The 17,297-nt window shown below is 42.6% G+C and overlaps 1 long non-coding RNA gene across 2 annotated transcripts in view; it reads left to right on the top strand.

The window, feature by feature from the left end:
• Window positions 1-4,727: 4,727 nt before the first annotated feature.
• LOC133382202 (uncharacterized) overlaps window positions 4,728-17,297 on the top strand; it is a 96,291-nt gene continuing 83,721 nt past the window's right edge. Inside the window, exons 1-2 of one of the 2 annotated variants that reach the window (XR_009761843.1) lie at window positions 4,728-4,900; window positions 11,710-11,836. This is a non-coding gene — a long non-coding RNA (uncharacterized LOC133382202). The remainder of the gene's footprint in view (window positions 4,901-11,709; window positions 11,837-17,297) is intronic. The other variant, XR_009761842.1, reaches the window with a different exon arrangement.

Below are 17,297 nucleotides of genomic sequence, written 5' to 3'. Positions count from 1 at the left end.
AACATTGCTCAGCAAAAGGAATGACTCTGTAGAATAGGGATGTGGAACCTGTGGCTCCCTGACTTCCATAAGCTCAAGCCACCATGGTTGATGGCCTAACAATACCTGGAATGCTGTAGATTTCCCATCCCTCCTGTAGAACAATTGGCCAAAGAGAGGTTGAAAAATGAAATGGACTGCCTTCAAGTCGATGAACAGGGTTTTCATGGTAAGCGTTATTCAGTGGTGGTTTACCATTGCCTTCCTCTGAGGCTGAGAGGTGCAAGGTCACCCAGTGAGTTTCATGGCTGAGTGGGGATTCGAACCCTGCTCTCCCAGGTCGTAGTTCAACACTCTAAGTTAGAGGACTGTCATTCTGTTGCCATAAATAGATTGGATTTGGTGTGGTGGCAAATATACATGCCAAACATCTGACAGAAAATAGTGATGACATGCATTTCAGGTGAGAAGATAAAATTTACTCTTTTGCAGTTAACCCAAATAAAATAAAACGTCCATACACATAACACAGACATTTTAAATTTCTAAAACACTTGGGTCATGATCTAGTTACTCTGGTGTGCACTTGCAGGGATCCTGCAAGCATACAAATGATCTTGTCTGCTTGTTCTATGAGCTAAGAGTATAATATATGAGAATCCCCATGAGTGGACAGAGCATTTCCTATGCTATCATCAATAGCCATGGGAAGTTCCTATTTGAACAGAGTTCCACAGGCATAGCTGATCTCCTGTGGGGCATTGGATTGTGCTGTGAATATAGCAATAAAGAAAAGAAAACACAGGAGATAACAGCTGAGGCAAGAAAGGTGTTTTTTGTTCCATCCTGTTACAGTAGTAATAGGGGTTGTACACCTCTACTCGGGAGTTCTATTTTAGTGCACAATGTGCATGCACTTCTCCTTAGTGCTCTATTTTATTGAGCACTTTGCATGCTTTTAAAAAGAAATAGTGGGGAAAACACGTTTATGGTGGGTTGATCGTCAAACTATCAACGTGAAAGCAAAGTTGGCCCAAAATGTTGGGCAAATTGCAGAATATTGGTCTATTTCTTGTGGAAGAAAAAAATGAATAAAATTGCAGGAAAATGCAGAAGCAAACGAAGAAAAACACCTCAGATGCTCAACAATTGCCAAGATGCCTCCATTTCATCCAATATTTTATTTATTATTGTTTTCTTCAAGTATGACATACAGTGCACCTGGCCACTGTACAATTGTTCCATTACACTGTTAGCAAGTCTAAATTCTGCTTTCAGCTTTGCTCTTTGATCCTTATGCGGGCTCTGTGCGATTGATGTCAGAGGCAGAGGAGCTTAGAAGTCAGGATGAGGGGACTGGAGCAACAAAACAGCATAGATGAAAAGTAACCTGGATCTTCAATATAAACAAATACACGTCTAGTTCCTAGGAGACTGAAAATATATGTTCTCGTGGAAAATAGCCTACCACTGAAGATAAGTGCCCTCCCTAGCTTACTACCCTGCCGTGTGTAGAGCCTTCAAAAGAACAGTGAAGTGTGCCTAGACAAAAAGACAGCTATCCCTTTACATTCAGCAGAAAAAAAATGGGAAAGGAATGAATCAAGGCTTTCAAACACGGGTAGGTCTGTAAGATAGTAAAAACTGTCTCTATCAGTGCTAAATGTGACACATACCTGTAGCATGGCTGTGAATAGATAAATATTCAAACACAACTGAATACTGAAACAATGCTTTTGATAACCAGAAAAAAAGAGAGGGAGAGTAGTGTATTCACCGCCTGTTCTTGGGAGCAATAAATTGGAAAGTAATAAGGATTGTGTGTACTTTGTGTGAAGGCCTTATGTAGAGCTGAGCTAAAAGTGCTCAGAGAAGGTTTTGTTTTAACGTGAATCCTGGGGCTAGGTCATGGGCAAAGCCCCATTCCAAAAGTCTATGTTAGATTCAAGAGTAGGAGCTTACTACCCTGGTGGCTTCCCCATGCCACTGAAGCAACACAATGTCACGATGCAATGCCTTTCTAAGGAGACATTGTAGGAGGGGGAAATGACAGTACCTCTGCTGCTGCTTGTAGTGGTAGAAAGCCAATTACTGAAAAGGTAAAGAAAGGATGGAGGTGCTATTGCTGCAACCAGACAACCCTTTGTATACAAAACTAATATAGAATTTCCAAAGCCCTCTGAAGAAACCCACGCACACACAAGTTGGACTTTTAGCAACTCTGACTTTTATAGGGGTAGGAGGCTGCTTAGAATGGTCTGCCCTGAAGACTAATGGGTCCTGATGCTTCTACTCAGTACTGAATGGGATCTAACTTTGTTGGAGCTCTGATGGATTTCTGGAATATGGAATCATGTGTGTGTGGCTGTCACAATAGCTCCTAAGCACTCTCTCCTGTTTTTAACCAGTGTGAAAACCTCTCATTGGGGAGTTGCAAGGACTGAAGCAGCTGGGACAGCAATAGCCTGAAAGTTCTCAGGTGGTAGCTCATGGCTCAAATTCTGAGATGGGGAATAAAGGGGGTGGGGAACAGAAGGTATTTTGGAGGGTCCAAGCAAAAATTGCTGCAGACATACCTGTTTGTAGTGGGGGGTTTTCCATTAAAAAAAAACTTTTAATGCTGATGCCTCTGGCAATTCATCTAAGACAAAATTATAATAATCACAGACTGCCTCTATCTCAGCACCTTTAACAAACTACAGTTCCCAGGACTCTTTGGGGGAAGCCATGACAGTTTAAAGTAGTTTAAAGTAGTACTACTTTAAATGTATAGCACAGATGGAGCCAGAGCTGCAGAAGGGAAAAAGTTCCTGTAGTGCTAGAGATAACTTCCCCACAGACATACATGTTCTGGAAGGGCTTGTTTCCTGAACGCAGAAAATTGTGTTTCAGAGTGCCTCCAGACTGTAAATATTTTGTGGGAGGGATTCAAACATGCCAAACTTTAGGTTTGCACATTTAAAGTGGGTTAAAGTGCTCTGTTTCCCTAGGAGAATAAATCTACTAAAAAAAACAAAAATACTACTTTTTCCAATTTGGAACATGCCTGAGAAATACATTGAAAAATGTGGGGTGAAGATATATACACCCTACAACAAATCAGGATGAATGCTCGTTGACATATAACTACACCATAAACAAATCAGAATGACTACTCCATAAAGACTGCACATAGTCTAACCACTTCATAAGTTTTATGCAAGCAAATCAGGATGAATGCTGAATAAACAGATCACCTGCAGGAGCCCTCAAACATCTACTCAGACTAGACACATATTCCGAGCAAGTGTGGTAATAAAGTTCCACTTTTTAAAAATATAATTTCATCTGATATTTAAGAGAAAGGTACCAATAGAGGAAGATCCTTTAATAATTATGGCTGGGATCCTAATGAGACCTCCATGAATGGAAGTGTTTATTCCATTTGTGGAGGGAACTGAAATCCAGGAGGTGGCACCTGTTAGACTACAGGGACGAGGCAGGCTTCTTTGTTGGTTTGTTTTTGCCAGTCTCCTCTTTTTCCTGTGCCACTTCTCATGCTGGTCCAGACTGTCTCCCCAACGTGCTAGCAGAATGCCACCTCCTTCCACTGGTGGGAGGAACTCCACTTATGGGACACTCCCATCAGCAGAAACTTAGGATCTAATGGCACAATATTAACTATGTCTACTCAGAAGTATGTCCTATTGAATTCAATGGGGCTTATTCCCAGGTAAGTAAGATTAGGACTGCAGCCTAAATATATAAGAAAAAATGAAAAAACATAAGAAAACTGCCTAAATTATGTCAAAGTGATCCGATTTGTCTTACCTGTAGGATTCTATCTTTTCCTGCAACACTTAGACAATCACTTTCATAATCCATAAATGAAGCCCCACTTACCTGCGCAGCATGGATAAGCGGGGCATAGTTGCAAGAAGGGAGCGATGCTGCCGCGGCCATCTTCATTAAGGGCAACGTCGTGTGTCGCAGCGTTATGTGTGCGTGACGTGCGGCAGGGAGGGGAGGGGCCATGGGCCTATTTAAGGCCAGGCCGCCCCTCCTACCTCCTCTTTCAGCAAGCGATGAGAGGATGACGAGGGACATAGCAGAGAAAGCTGCGGGACAGTCGGCGTTGGTTGGGCCTATTAGGCCTAATTGGTTACCCCCAGAGGGGGTTTTGGGAGCCCCAACAGCTGTGGGTGGTAACGTTGCGGCGTGGCTGCGACTGGGGCAGGCCTCGTAAAGGGGTCTGACCAGTGGGCCTCGTAGTGGGGCCTAGCAGCGGCACTTCCGATACCCCCCCCACCTAGCAGTTGTGGAGGGGTTGATTGAGGCTTTTTATTGAGCAGCGCGACGTTAGTGCTGCTGCTGGTTAAAAGAAAGACACAGGAAGTTTAAAAATAAATGAGACTATACTGGATATACAAACAAAATTAAATATAGTCATGCTAATACACTGGTTAAAGACAGACTCATGCACATAAAGGGAAATTAAAAATAAATCAGAATAAAAGGGACGAACAAAAGAAATTGTGTCTAATCCTTCTAGTTTAAGTTTCCTCTGAGCACTCTCCCCCCAACAGGTTCAGCTTAGCCCCCCCCCCCCGATGATATACATGTTGGTCAGTGAAGCATGCTGTGAGACTCACAGACAGGGTTTTTAGCAGAGAGAGTGAAACCTGAAGCAGAAGGGTTAAGCTGGAAGAACAGAGCGCCAGGTTTGCCAAGGTCAGCAGCTGGCTGGCAAGCAGATAAGAAGGGACTCTTGCAGAAGCTCTGTGTGGGGGAAAAGTCGTTTGTGGAGAGAACTGTGTCTAATGTCTTTGCCTAGTAAAGACTCTTACAAGAAACTTGCCTGGCCTGGCTCATTTACTGTTCTATGCGACACTTGGATTTCTTCCTTGTATGATCTCTATACGCACGCACCGACAATACACAGGTTGGTTCTTTATTATATTATTACAGGGTGGATGCATGATGTGATGCCCAAGCCCTTTTGTGAGGCTTATGACTTCTTGCTAGGCCCAGACATAGGGGGAGGATTGCCCACCCCCGCAGGTTATCCAGCTTAGCCCCCCTGATGATATACACAGGTTGGTTCTTTATTATATTATTATAGGGTGGATGCATGATGTGATGGCAGAGCCCTTTTGTGAAGCTTATGACTTCTTGCTAGGCCCAGACATAGGTACAACTTCTTGCTAGGCCCGGGCATGTATGAGGTTTGAAGTACTTAATTATATGATTATTATACTACATACTAGTATATTGGTGGGGCCTAGTGAGCCTTTTTAGCCTTTGGGCCTTTCATAGTTATATGATAATAAGGGCGGAGATAACAGTTTGCTAGAAAATGTCTAAATCGCTCTATCTTAAGTGAGCGGTCCTTTTGCATTCCAAGTGTTAATTTCAGGCTATTTGTTCACTCTGAGACAGAAGAGGCATTTACCTGAATTTAGTTAGGAATGGAAAGTTTAGCAGATGGTAATCATATTGATTGAGGAATAGGAATAAAGAGGAAAGCCCAATTTGCCTAATAGAGATCCCTCATATTACAGGATCTTAGAGTCTTATTGCCATAGGGCTGCCTTTTAAGGTCCAGGCAGACTCTTCCCCCCTTTACTGAGGATTGTGGCACCAACAACGAAACATCATTACCTGAAATTACATTTTAGGTAGGACTTCTGATATCATTACCTGGAATTACATATAGCGTGCAACTGTTGCATTGGCTCATCTATTTTGATATGTGTTGGAAAACCTGCTATAGTGCAGCCACATATTGGTGACAGCAACACATCCTCAGCATCTGCTGCTCTTGGATTTATGATATCATTTACTAGAAAGGGATATAGGATGTTAATTTTGCATTTTAGACATCTATTATGATAGGTGTTTGGAAGCCTACAAGGGGGAGGCCGCTGCAGTCGGCCAAATATGGGTGGCAGCGCCATATCTCCAGTATCTGTGCTTTGGGGAACTGGGTTAGCTGCACTAAAATGGTGGCTGGGAAAGTGTGCTTACTCATAAATTATTTCCTTTCTTTATGTGAAACAGGGAAATATGAGGCCAGTGGCACTCACAGCAGTGAGGAGAAGCACCCAGCAGTAGCTGCTCAAGGAAAGCGTTCCTCCCTGTTACTGGGACCTTGCTTGCAGACTGCCCAGTTCCTGGGGAGGTTTGTTTTGTTATGGGGTTTTCTTTCAGTTTCTGGATCCCATATTGTAGTCTCAGGGCTTGCCTTAAGGGCCTGCGCTCTTAAATTTGTCTTGGGCATAGACGCAATGGCAATCAGTAATGGCTTCCTACCAGTTAGTTAATGCACTGCCTATGGGAAAGTATGACATCTAATCTGTTTTTTCATCTACTGTGGGGATACAAGGGGATTTATAGCTGCTGGGTTTTTGCCTTTTCAGCCAATTCTATGAGGTAGAGCATTACATATAGGCTGCTCTATTCTCGCATGGAGCGCTTCAGCTCCTTCCTTGAAGGGGCTGTTGGGATGAGAGGGTAAAAAAAATAAAAAAAATTTGGATGCATGTTAACACCTGATGTCACAGATTATGGAATGGCTATGTAACTGGTTCATCTTAATGGCTGTGTCAATGGACCATCCTGCCCGGTGTTAACCTTCCTGGGCATACCACCTAATTCACCACCAATCATACTCATGTGGTCAGTCAGTAAGGGTTTCATGCCAGTTAGGCCAAGAAAGTGTTTCTTGTCTGCCCTCCAGGTATTAGAGGTCTTTTCCGGTGGTTTATGAGGTCGTAGCAGGGCTTCCACAGCCTTACTACAGGTTCAGGTTTGTGGCTGTATAATAATTTAATGCTTGTTGTGATCAAATATTGATCAAGAAATTAGAGCCAAACTGCAGGTTACATTTTATATTCTTGCCCAAATCATTTGGTCTAGTTTTCCCACACTCCTGGAGAAGAACTAACTTGCTGTAGAATTACGTGACATAGCTCAGGGCTAGAGCCTCTGAACTGCAGGCTGAAGGTCCATAGCATCTCTAGGTAGGGCTGGGAGGTAGAACTGGAAGTCCGTGGATGCATCGGGGATTTTGTGCCGGCTGCAGGCTTGGACTTATAGGCAGTGAGGCTTGGGAACTCTCCCGTCCATTTTAGGTAGGGTTATGGCCCTTGTCTGTTCCTTTGTTCTCTAGTGCCCAGATTTTAATGTTTTCTTTTGGAGCATGGTAAGGTAGACTCAGGTGGAGCGGTTCAGCTGTGCTGTGCAACTGCACATTGGGAGATTGGGGAGCAGAGTCAAAGATGGCCATAAGCCGGTCTGTCGCCCCAGCATGCTCAACAGCTATCAGAATGCAGGAGGGGTTTTTCCCAGGACTTCTGGGCCGGCAAGGGCTATGCACCAGAGTGGCCTATTCAGTGAGTCACCTGCTGGGATTGCCTAGTGAATGGCTGGAGACTGGGCCTCTCAGTCCAAGCACTTCGAGGTAAAGGCTGATGATTTTCCCACTTATTCCAGGGACTTCAGAGTCCGCCGTATGTTAGCTGGGTGGGCTAGAGAACACCCTGCCACCCTCGATCCCCGTTGCCCTTTCTCATGGGACATTTTATTGAGTATGGTGGGCCAGTGAAAAACAGTATGCTCCTCAAGCTATGAAGCCAGACTATTCCAGGCGGCAGCCCTTATGCTGGTTTTTGGAGCTTTTAGGATAGGTGAGGTGGTGGCCGGATCCAAGGGAGATTTGTCTCGACGGGCCCTCCAGTAATCAGATGTCTCCATGGAAGGGAGTTGTACCTGTATAGCATTGATGGACCGGCAACGTTGCTGGACAGGGATGGAGCAGCTGCGCACCCTATCCTGGGCTTACAGTTAGGCCTCAGTCAATGGGCTGCAGTGTGGTGGCTTGGCTGGTGAGGAATACTTTGGGACGGGCTCCTACCCACTTTGTCCCAGCTTGGTTCAGTGCGGACATCTCCACATATGGTGGTCATTCCCAACTCAGTATTTGAGGCAAGGCCCTCAGGTGGCGGGCATGTGCAGACATGCAGTTCAGGACGCAACGATGGCCTCAGTTACCTAAGGGCATGGTCCTCAGTTTGCCAGGCATGTGCGGACATGCAGTTGGCGAGGCAACGGAAGGGCATGACCCTCAGTTTGGCAGGCATGTGCGGACATGCAGTTCAGGAGGCAATGGAAGGGCATGGCCCTCAGTTTGGCAGGCATGTGTAGACATGCAGTTCAGGAGGCAACGGAAGGGCATGGCCCTCAGTTTGGCAGGCATGTGCAGACATGCAGTTCAGGAGGCAACGGAAGGGCATGGCCCTCAGTTTGGCAGGCATGTGTGGACATGCAGTTCAGGAGGCAACGATGGCCTCAGTTACTTAAGGGCATGGCCCTCAGTTGCAACGAAAGGGCATGGCCCTCAGTTTGGCAGGCAGGCATGGCATGCAGTTAATAAGGCAATGTCGGCCTTGGGTACATCTGCTTTGGTCAGACATACTCCCGCGAAGGGTTTGGCGTGGTGTCTGGAGCCCGATAGGGATGGACCAAGCGCGAAAGAAGGTCAACCGGCAAATTCGGTTGGCTGTTCTGGGGCAGGGGGGGTTGGCTATTTCACACCCTGCATTCAGGATTGGATGGGTGAACTGTACAGGGCCGATGGCATTCACCTGTCTGACGCAGGTAATGTCTTTTTGGCAGACCTGCAGAGGTGTCTGCGAGAGGTGCTTCTCGGCAGTGGGTAAAAGGGGACTAAATAGAGATTTGTCCCATTTTTGTGGCGGGAAGGTGCGGAAAGGGAAATAGGTAAGGACAGGTCGGTGGCCCCCTTAGGCACCTTTGGAGGTGATTGGCAGTTCCAGAGGCCTGTCTGTCAGAGCTTTGCGGCTTGAGGGCAGGATATGGGCTGCTTTTGGGGCCAACTTAACTCATTCACCCGAGGGTTGTGCGGCCCCGGGGGGTGGTGACCTGAGAAGGCCCCCCTACTCACCTACTGGGTGTGGCTGGCAGAAGGGGTAAGCAGATGGGGCTTGCCCTTGTCCCAAGCAGGGGCTGGTCGCCTGTGAGCTGTATGGCAAGATGCTTGCTTATAGATAGTTCCGCACCTAGGTTTCCCTCTGCAGGTCACTTTAAAAGGTGTTTTTGTATAGTTTAATAAAGTGGCCCTTGTTCAACCCAAGCTGATGTGTCCTTGTCTTATTTCGCCCCTTCACTCGCAACTGAATATCTGGAGCTTTGTTTGCTTTTCGCTTTTTTTAGCACTCCTGACAAGAAAGGAGCCACTGCTTCTGTGAATGGTTGTTCTAAGAGAATCTAGACTAATAATCCTCATTTTCATTCTTGCTGGAAAAAGTCTGATGTGATCAAGCATCCGAAGGAAGAGATTATATGTAAAATGGATATTCATCTGATAAATGAAATCACACACACAAACCCAAATCTACTGCATTTTCTTTTACTCTAACCAGATATAAAAGTTTACCATCCTAACAATATAGCTTATGAATTTTTATGGTTCAATGTTAGTAACCCTGCAATGAATATTTCATTAAAAAAAACATAGTTAAATAGCTGCTACCAACTAAATTAAAGGCTGCTGTATACAGGCAAGAACCTTCTAAGGCTTTCAGGAAGAAGAATGTTATGGTGCGTTTTGGAGATTAGATGAACTAATAATTTTTTCCTTATCTAGAAGATATCAATAGGAACCCAAAATTTGTGATCCCCCAAATCTGGCCACTAGCATCTAGTGTTCTTGTCTATTTTGTTTTTGCTTTTAAAGTCTCGGGGGGGGGGGACCGATGGAGGCAAATATGTACTTTTTCAGCTACATTAGCTGTGACTGAGCAAGGGAATGGGAAGCTATAATCTTCAAACCAGAAACAAAATGCCCTTTAAGATACAATGTGCAAATTCACCCTTGTTTGCTGTCGGCTGTCTGTTTTTAAATAATGCACAAATCAACTTCAATACCATGGAAATTATCAACAGAGGATCAAAACCTGGAGCTTCTACTAGAGCACAAATCAAAAGCTGTTGGAATCCAACAGCTGGAGCCAGTCTCATTATTTCAGTGGGCTTTGATGTGCTTTTCAAGCAGCTATCTTAGAGAATTACTTCCAGATAAGTCTATCTGCAAATTTGACATTGCTTACACATTATAGTTTCCAGCAGAGATAAATACTGTAACTTGAGTTCTCATTTTCAAAATTATTTTCCTTTTAAAAGTATCTTCCGTAATGCACACAATATTGTACATACAAGAACTGAATCAGCTGCATCTAGTAAAATAATCTACTTTGTTATTGATTTATAGCTGTTTATTCCCATTAGCTTATCAATCATTCATTTATTATGTGATCAACTGCCTAATTAATTTTGTACTGGTGTATTTAGGCAGAATACTGCATGCCTCAATGAGTTTTGCTAAAATCCTACACCTGCAGCCTCAGAGATTTTAAAAGCTTTCTATAATACGTTTACACTATGCCTATAATCATTTCAGCTGCTGTATGTTTCAGCCATTTAGACTGTTGAAATATAGTGGATTTTAATTTCAGATGCACTAGAAAACTTGCATCTGTGGTTACTTTATTGGGTCCTTAATCAGATCAAAGTCAGCACAAGATATTTAGAGAGTTAGATACAATATTTTGCTCAGACTGTTTTAGAGGATGAATCAAACACTGTTTTTTGTTCCCTGCTTATCTGTTAATATGAACAGATGTGATCATGCTATTGTATAATGACTGCTGATTGCCAAATGTACTTCATTTTGCATCCATTCTACAGCACTAATTAGAGATAGTATATTATTCTATATAGCTATAATTAAAGACTGCTTTACATGTAATACTGTATAAATAAATTCCTCTGGATTTTGTATAGATCTATATAATCTGTCATGCGCTACAAAAAACATAGTGTCTAGAGGACTAATCCATTAACGTTCAAAATACCCAGATGCCACTGAGGTCTTTCATGTCACTTAATTTCCAATGAAATATATTCAAACAATAAGTTGACACTTTACCACACTGCACAAACGTCAGGTAAAAAGAGCCAAATACCTGTTATATTTCTGAGGTAACCATTTTCCTAAACGCATCCGTCAATATTTGTTTCTTTTTAACGTTTCTGTAAAATTATTAATGGACACACCAATAACCACTGGTCAGCCAAGTTGATCCAATTATATAAAATCTGTGATTAGGAACCAATTGATTTGCCAATTTAGAACATGCTAACACAGAATATTGGTTCTGTGACCAGATTGTGGATCCTACAAATGGAATGGATAAATGGTAAAAATGGAACTTCTACATTCCATTCACGACAATGCACTCTAGGATAAACCTACATTAAGAGCATATATATAATCATCACTGCATGGTAATAAATGTAATAGCGATTACTAGCAATGTACAAAACCTATTATTCCTATAGAAATTTCTACCATGAGAAAAAGCATTCTGCATGTTTAGGATCCATGCTCACAAGGAAAATGTTTTTCTTAATTATTTAGTATGTTTGCTTGCATGTTAGTTCAGATCCTAAGATTATTGTGCATTGTTTTCCATTTAAAGGCAGCTGTTGAGCAAGTATCCAGTCTAACTAGTGCTCATCATTATTTCCCATTCAAATCAAAGACTGGATAGTCTTTTGTGTCATCCATCTGGTCTAAGTAGTACTCATAATGTTCTCCATTGTTGTGCTGCTTCTCTGTTCCATGCAATTGGCTTGATTGCACACGTTACCACTTTTCTTTTTCTGCAGATCCGCAATAACTGAGATATGTTTTATTCAGGACGCTTATCCGCAACTTTGAATTTGGAATTGTCACTTGGGGAAACAGAAATAATGGATAACCACTGCATTCCTAATAGTGACCTAAGCTATATAAGTAAGAAATATTAATGCTTTTTCATTGTGTACCCAAGCAATGTGTGCATATCTCTGAAGCTACTGGGAAGGGAAGGGAACATTTTGTAACACTCTGAATATCACATTGCATTTGTTAAGACTGTACTAGGTTTAATGGATAACATACATAGAATCAAGTTGAAATCTACTTTCAAGTTTATTTTAGCGAAGTCAGAATTAAAACACTTATTAACACAACCAGCAACAAGTATAGGAAGAATAGTGACTTTTTGTAGACCTGTTGAATAGTTTTATATAAGAATAAAAGCAGCTGATCAGATTTTAAAACAGGTAGAAAGCTCAATGCCTGACATTCAATTCTTGATATTTACTGTTAATCCAGAGGCAGTGAAAAAAACAGTTGATGCATTCTAACCAGAGAATCCAACATAATAGAAAGAAGTGAAACAAGCAATTGCATATAGTATTTCTCCCAGTATCTACAATGTGTGTAGTGCAATGAATCTTGCCAATTAATTATTACCTTTGTTGACGCAAGTGTTTGGTCACTGAGTGTGCTGCAAGAGGTGCCAACTGCTGGCTGAATGTAATAAGAATTCTGATGCAGTCCCTTCTGGATAATTTGAAGCTAGCCATGAGTCCTCTTTTCTCATGAATACTTAGTAAATAACAGCTTCTCAGACATTCATCTATTTGCAGCAGAGAGTGGCAAGGAAAAAAGAGCATTGTGCTTCCTGTAAATTCCCCCTCTTCCATGCATTCAGAAGGCACTGTCTGCATCCACAATAGTACCTCCCCTCAGGGGGAAGGACATCACCTAGGGGAGGATCTTTTGTGTCTTGCTGAACTGGAACTGGCACATTTGGAAACACTCTGTCCATGCGGGGGGGGGGAAGAGAAATTATAACAAGAAGTATAATGAGATAAATAACACAGACTTTTGACAAGAAAAATAACCAAGGAACTAAAGACTGATTGTCCCTTTGCGACCTTGCATGCCCCCCTTCTTTCCATGTGTCCTTGAATGAAGAACAGCCAGAAGACTTGGTGGTAAGCAAAAGACCAGCCTGCAGTTGTACAGAAAACGCTTCTGACATGTAAAAGCAGCATTTTCTCCTGTGCAGACTGATGATGTTTGCCTATCTGCATATTAAGAATCAGAACCTTCTGTACAATTCTCTATTATTACAGAAGATGCAGCATGTCTGGGGGCCTGTGCACATATGTCCAGACTGCAGCCTTGCAAATATCCAAGGAAGTTCTACCCCAAAATGTTACAGTTTGTTTGTTTATTACATCCCACCATGAGCTCTAAGGAGCATAAAGTGGTGTACATAATTCTTCCCCGCTATTTTTATCTTCACAACAAGCCTGTGAAGTAATTTAGGCTGAGAGTCAGTGAATGGCCCAAGGTCACCCACATGAAATTAAATAGGTGAAGGTTGAAACTCACCACATGCAGGGTACCATTTTTAACCCATTACCACTATAGAGCAATACTACATGACATCATAGCATTCATGGTGATTTCCAGGATTAAAAGGTTGAGCTCCTAGCTAGTCATTCATACCATCCTAGCTGCCATCCCTCCTGATATTTGAAAATTATTATGATGAAGCATCATTCTGACAGTGGCTTCTGAATAAAATAAAGGACACAAGGAAGATCATTCTACAAAACCTCTCCCACTCCTACTTTCACCTCACACCTCTGAAATCTGAAGAGATTCAGTCCCTTTGCCCCATGCCTGCCTGTCTACCGGCTTTCAGGCAAATATTATCAGGAAATATCTTTTGTTTCAGCCTTATCTCAGCTATTTTTGTCAAGGGTTAAGCATCCTTGTTTCATACCCTTCAGGTGCCAATTCACCAGAGCTAATCCAAACAGCCACAGACCAGCCAGGTTGTCTGTTGCCACCACCCCACCCAGGGGAAAAACACCACAAGGCTCTTTAGAGGACTTGCCTAGGATTCCAAAGGAATAAGAGCTAAAAAGCCACACTCTCTGCTCCTGGAGCCTTAAGCCAAAAACACTTCTTCAGCAGCCTTGTAGCCAGAACGGGCCTAGGAGGTAGATTTAGATCCGAGTTCCCCTGCAAAACATACACAGCGTATATATGAGGTAGCTTTATTAATATTTTGAAAATGCAGATGAATACATTAAGTGCATAAAAATTCAAAAATACAGAAAAAGATCAGTATAAAAATCCTTTAACCCAGTTCACCCAAACAGGTGAGGCCCTAAACATCAAGTTTGAAAAAGATAGCTGAGAAATATCCAAAGGAATAAAATGATAAACTCTCACTATAACTTACTACATACCAACAGAGTTCTAGGATAGCAAGAATGCTTGACGCCCTCAGGGACACACAAGTCAGGACAGGAACACAGGCAGGGGGTAGTGGGCAATAAACAAAGTATTCAAAATACTTTTATAGGAGCCACACAGCAACAGCAAGCAGATCCTAAACCTAATCAGAAATTGCAAATGGGAAGAAAATTATGGACCTAAACACAGGATAAATTAAAAGGTAGAACTGACGGAACCTTCTGGACCTGGGACGGGCTCTAGCTAATCAGAGTGGCAACCTGAACAGAAGTTTCTAGGCCTTGACTCATGATGAGAACTTCACAGCTTGGGCATGTGAAAACACTTAGCGAGAACAGCCATGCACTTGGAAAGGCTGTCTTATCAGAGCACAGATGAAAAAGATGAGCTCACACCACCAATTAGCTGAAGAAGCTGTTGGGAAAAAGTTTTCTTTCTCACAAGCCAGCTACAGCATATATTTTACCCTTTGGACTCACACAGGATAGACTCCCAGAATCCTTCAAGGCAAAAGCCATTTTGACAGGCCCAGTGCCGGTAGGTGGCCAGGTTGGGCACCGGCTGAGGACCCCTGCAGCTGGGATGGGCAAGTGAAGCTCCCGCTCCACAATCTGCACTAGCATCGGGTCACGGAGCGTCCACCTCACAACCCGATGCTGGCATGGATCACGGAATGGGAACCACACTCCCAGGCAACCCTCCACTGCTGGCGACAGCTAGCCGTGCCACTTCCCACATTGCTGCATCAGCATGCTGTGCACACATACTTCCCATCACTTCAGATGGCGGCAGGAGTGGCCAGCCTATTTAAGCCCCCAGTGGCAGCAACAGTGCTGCCTTTGAGAGCCCATTGCAGTCTGGTGCTGGCCCTGCATTTTGACAAGACTTACCAGTTTTGATATAACACTTGTGGCCCTAGTTTAACAATCAACTCTCCACTGCATGGGGGGCATCTTCTATCACTCTGGTTGGCAGCAACAACAGGAGAATGCCTCGAGTTGGAGAAAAGGTATCTTAGTATCTAGAGGAGCATTGCTCTTAGCCTCTAGCCTATATGGGGCAGTCACATAAGTGAGTATAAATTTGCATAAAATCTGCATATGCTAATTTATGCATGTGGAGGCACATTTAGAAATAATTACTGTAATTAAAATGCATCTCACCATATGGGGAAGACTGTGACCTCGACATTCTAAATATGCCAGTTGCACTTGTGTTTTTTCCTCTGGCCGCTTTAATTAAAGTTATTTCTACTAGGGGTGTGTACTAAGCACAAGCTTCAGTTCAGTTTTTGCACTTTGCACCCTGATTTTGCACATTGGGAAACAGCCTGTTTTGGTCCATGGTAGTTCACAGGCTGCCTGATTTGGCTTGGAGTCCATCCAAGTCTGCTTAATTTTTCCCTCCTTTATTCACTATTGAGGTATTTTTTTAAAAAAATGGCTATGACTCCCCTTTTCAAAGAAGTGGATGAAATGTACAGGCATACCTCCAGAGTAGATAAAACCTGCCAAATTACAGACAAATCGATCCAGGGGCTTTTGTACTGGACAACTTTAAATGTTTATTCTTTTATACCTTTAAATGTATTTTTTTTTTTTTTACTTTTGGCAGAAATAGACTAGATTGCAGGCAAGGTTGACCTTTCTAAGTGCCAAATTTCAAGCAGATAAGCTGCAAGTATTTTTTCTGCTACAGCACCGTTACAATCTTGATATAGGGGAAAAAAGAATAACTCCTTCAGTGTTTTGTGGAGAATTGGAAAACTGCAGAGGAGTGCCCCCTGGTAAGAAACCTGCCAATTGGAAGGCAAACAGGGCCAAGGGCTTTTGCGCTAAGCACCTTTGAAGGTGATTTTGGAGTGGGGAGAACAAAAGGGATCTGTCAGGTATCACAATGAACTTCAGACTCTTTAAACATTGTAGAGATCCCATTTCACATCTAACAAGCCAAAGAACCCTCCAAAGCATGCTGTACCACAGGATTCATCCATTTCTGATGCATACCCTTTGTGGATGCTTGTTCTACCACCCTTTCATCCTGGAGGCTTACCCTTGGCTCATGACATGACTATGCTTTGTACTGGACTTGGACCCAGAAAGCTTTCAAACAGTGGACAGTCTGGGGGTAAAGTAGGACACATGACGATCCTAAGGCTACAGGAAAGGGAATCTTCTAATTTGCCAACAAATCCAATGTCCTATGTCCTTTTCCTGATTCTTGGCTAGGATACAGTGAGAGTGAGGGGAAATAAAAAACAAAGGAAATAAAATAATAATAAAGTTCTGGCTGGGCCAGTCCAGGAGTTCCTTACCTTGATGAAATCAAAGACTGACTCTGTCATCCTGACAGGATGAGTTGCTATTTCAGATATAAAGGTGCCATTTGTACACCTAGGAAAGAACTGTTCTTTCTTTCTGGGATCTCTGGAAGTTTTGTTGTTGTTGACCTTATTCCATGTTTTTTGTTTTAACTTCTGTTTCCAATATATAAGTTGAAGGGTTTTTTTCTCTTTTTTTATGAGGACATCCATTTCCAATTGGACAGCCTCCTGAGCCTTGATTAACTTGTAGAAGATCAAACTCTCTAACAAGTTACTGACAGTTGCAGTTTTAAGAGAAGAACTAGGTCAGGCTTATTATCTACCTCAATCCTTTTATGAAAGGGCAAAGGCATTTTTTTAAATATAAAGAAAAACAAGAATGAAAGGCCAAGAAATGTGGCATGTGTATTAGCGCTTTTCACAATTATAGCTGAAATTGAAATGAAGTTTTATGGCCACTTAGAACTTGGAATTAGGCTATAAGAAATTATTCTTACATATTTTAATAATGCATTATACCCATTCAAAATATGCTACATACATTCTATCCCATATTCTTACAACAGCCTTGTCAGGGAGTTCAGTACCATTAGCCCCATACTATAGATGAGAGGCTGAGGCTGACGGATCATTGCTGAGATATCCAGGGATTTCATGGCTGAGCTCAGATTTTCACGAAGGACTTTCCTGCTCATAGTAAGGCTCCTCTCATTCATTCATTCATTTATAATATTTGTATTCTGCCTCTCAATTTAAAAACTTTCAAGGCAAGAAAGAAGGAACTAAGATCACCTAATAGCAATAAAATTATAATCAAATTACTAACTA

Source organism: Rhineura floridana, chromosome 3 (genome assembly GCF_030035675.1).
Source record: "Rhineura floridana isolate rRhiFlo1 chromosome 3, rRhiFlo1.hap2, whole genome shotgun sequence".
Lineage (NCBI taxonomy): Eukaryota > Metazoa > Chordata > Lepidosauria > Squamata > Rhineuridae > Rhineura > Rhineura floridana.
This window is presented reverse-complemented; position numbering and strand designations above follow the sequence as displayed.